We start from the raw sequence: 3,916 nt of genomic DNA on the forward strand, positions 1-3,916 counted from the left end.
TTAAACTTTTTCAACAGGTGGCAACTCTTCCAAAAAATCCGCCTATTTTCCACTATAGGTCATAAGCTATCTGCTTGCAAAATTTCATGCAAATCCATTCAGTTGTTTCCGCGTATTAATTTAATAAAACTTTTTTAACAGGTGGCAACTCTTAGGAAAAGTAGCCTATTTTCCAACCTAGGTCATAAGCTATCTGTGTGCAAATCTTCATGCAAATCCATTCAGTCGTTCCCGCATATTAAATGAATTAAACTTTTTAACAGGTGGCAACTCTTAAAAGATAGCCTATTAACCAATCTGGCCCATAAGCTATCTGCGTACCAAATTTCATGCAAATCCGTTCAGTCGTTTCCGCGTGATGATTTCCCAAACATCCAAACATACAAACTTTCACATTTATAATATTAGTAAGATAGTAAGATTGTGATTAATTGGTTAATATTAAAGTTATAAAGAAAGTTATAACTCATCGAGTAAAGTGGAAAGTGAAGGAGAATATAAAAATATATTGCTGAAGTAGCTGCTTTAAGGAGAATAGGAGTGATAAATTTACGCTAATTTCCGAATTTTACGAAAAAGGGCATACTTCTAACCCAATTTGTAAATAAATTAGTGACCAGAAATTACAAAAAAGGGTGTTAAAATAGAGTTTAGACCCTTGGCTACAAGTGTGTGCAATTTCGGATCGGGTCACCCCTTTGGACGCAATACCTCGAACAAGATCGGCAACGTACTAAACCGTACCCGCACTAGCATCAGGCCTACGGGACGAAGACCACTTATTACTGACTATCACTGGTTGCTGTGTTCTATTGCACTGAGCCCTACCTAACGCTTGCACACTTTTTATACCCGAGCGCACTTGTGCACAAGGGTATTATAACTTTGTTCACATAACGGTTGTTTGTAACAGGCAAAACGAATCGAGATATATATAGACAAATGTATACATAAATGATCAGAATGAAAAGAGAAATCGATTAAGCGGTGACTGTCTGTCCGTCCGTCCGTCCGTCCGTCTGTGCACACGATAACTCGAGTAAAAATTGAGATATCTTAACGAAACTTNCCACGCCTACCTCCCATATAACGGTAATTTTAAGAAAAACGAAAACTGCGATATTTTAGTAACTACTGAAGATAATTCACTCAAAATTGATATTCAGAATAATTTTCAGACGGAAAATAAGAATATTATAAATTTTTGGAAAATGGGCGTAGCCACGCCCACTTATGGTTACATGTGTATATCTTGGTAACCGCTACACCAATTTCTTCCAAACTTGGCACAGTTGTTGGTCCTGGTACAACATACCAAATGGCCGAAAATTTCTAAAATCGGACAATAACCACGCCCACATCCCATATAACGGTAATTTCGAGAAATACAAAATCTTCGATAAATCAGTAAATATTGAAGCTAATTTATTAAAAATTGATGATTGCAACAATTCTTTACCAAGAAATACGTTTATGACAAAATTTTGGAAAATGGGCGTAGCACCGCCCACTTGTGATCACATATATGTATCTCGCTAACCGTTCTAGCAATTTGTACCAAGCTCGGTATGGTTATTGTGCTTGCCACATAAAAGCGAACCGTTAAAAATGATTGAAATCGGAATAAATTACGGCCGCTTTTCATATAACGGTAAATTTCAGAAATGCTTGAAATTTCAATATTTCGAAATTTAAGGATGCTAGTTTACTTAATATTTATACACCCGCTTATCATGTAGCGGTAGCTTTCGGAAAGGTGGAAAACATATATTTAATACTTGCGCCGGGTATTTAATGTTCGGCTCCGCCCGAACTTAGACTTTCTTACTTGTTTCCACTAACGCTTCTGCTTCTAAGAAATCTAACTCACTTACAGGCTTTTGCCTACCCCTGTTTTCCTTGATTACTTTTTCAGCTCGCTTACATTCTGACTTTAATTCAGCTAGCGTACTCATGCGTGAAGCGAAAGTCAAATTGGCCAGGTAGGGCTTAAGGTTACTTCGGATGATACTGACAAGCTCCTGTTCAGAAATCTTTTTCCTGAGGCGAAAGGTCAAGTTATGCACCTCACTGTAAAAATCTTCGAAACTTCCTTGGGGCAGCTGTTTCCTCTCCATTAATAATAATAATAATAGATTGGCGCTTACACATATGTTAGTGTTTGGCCGAGCCTCTCATCCGATTTGTGGCGTACGCCTTGATGTTGTCACACAAAGCGGAGGGGCCTACAGTTTTACGCCGACTCCGAACGGCGATTGTATTTTTATGAGAAGCTGTTTTTCATGGCAGAAATACTGTTGGATGTTTGCCATTGCCTGCCGAAGGACGACCGCTGTTAGGAAAAAGCCTTTTTCTATATTTTTTGCGATGTCGCTTTGCCCAGGGCTTGAACCCAGGTGCCGATGAATGAAAGAGCGCACTGCTCCACAGCGGCCGGTTTCCTCTCCATTATCTCCCGTATAATTTCGTAGTCCGATTCAGCAGTCCTGAAGTGGTTTAGCGGTTCGGCTTTTAGCTCAAAGTAACGAAAGTAAGGTTCATCAGCGTGGTCCTCGAGCACCTGCCAATACCACTTCAGGGCGCTGTCAGTGACTAAACAGTGAAAATCAGTGATAGAAGGAGATGTCATACTGCTCCCTCATCTTTTCTATGCGAAAAATGAAACTTTCAACCGTTATACTCTTGCTCGTACCATCAAATTTAACATGCCATTTATCCAAGTCGATTTTTTTCCATGCCCTAGACTCATTTTGTGATCGAGAGTGACCTGCCCTTTGATCACCAGTGGATGTTCCACCTCGAGCTTCTGGTGTTGATGCCATAGTTGGTCGACTACCGACCACCTGCACTGACGTCTCTACTTCTGCTACTCTATTTGTGAGAGTACCTACGTGATGGATGCCGAACTAGGTCCGCCACCATGCGACTTCGAACCCCCTGGTTCTTGACCACCTGGCTGCACACTTCCCTCCGATTGTTGCTCTGGCTCTGACATTGTACTAACTCTTCAATTTTTTGTGAGAACGTGAGACTGTTATCTGTAGTGTTGCGTGATACTTCGTGAGTGACTCAGATCGTTGGTTGCCGTGGCACTTCTTGTCCTGTTGTGCCAAATATACGGGATGTGCACACGTTCAAATAGTTCGTAGGCACAAAATCGACTGGAAACGGTATGCCGGTATCAATCTGCGTAAACAGTGATCCTACTACTTGGTTTTCCAAGGCCCGTGCCACACTACGCGTAACCCGACGATTTGTATTGATCAGCCCTATTCCTGGAGTCACTATATCTTCTCCCTCTCTTCCATTCACTCAACCTTGCCCACAAAACAACTTCTGCCCACTATTTCATTTCATTTCATTTCTCCGTTCTCGTTATAAGAACCTTTGCAAAAAATTAAATAAAGATATCCAGTCCCAGAGAGATTCTTATTTTTCCAATAAGTTTCAAGAATCTCGAGGTAATTCGAAGAAGGAATGGGATATCATTAACAGTATTGCTAACAAGAACTGTAAAACTGACAATCAGACAATATCATTGAACGACTGTGGTAATATCATATCCAATCCTTCTGCTGTTGCTGGTGTATTTAATGATTTTTTTGTATCCGTCGAGCAATGCAAATTTTCACCGTGTAAGTGTGTCATGTCGGATAACAATATATTTAATTCTAAAAACAGCTTTTTATTTGAACCTTTCTCAGGCTCGGAGATATTGTCTATAATCAAAAACCTCAACTCTAGTTCTTGTGGGCATGATGGTGTTTCGAACCAACTGCTTTAAAACATTGCTCTTAACTTGTTAGACATTCTGAAACATTTATTCAATAAGAGTGTCTTCTCAGGAATTTTGCCAGACAATTTGAAATGTGCAACTATTATTCCTTTATTTAAAAAGGGTAATAAGAAAGATAAA

The sequence above is a fragment of the Rhagoletis zephyria genome, unplaced genomic scaffold (genome assembly GCF_001687245.7).
Source record: "Rhagoletis zephyria isolate East Lansing unplaced genomic scaffold, Rhagoletis_zephyria_1.1 Rzeph_scaffold_02238, whole genome shotgun sequence".
Lineage (NCBI taxonomy): Eukaryota > Metazoa > Arthropoda > Insecta > Diptera > Tephritidae > Rhagoletis > Rhagoletis zephyria.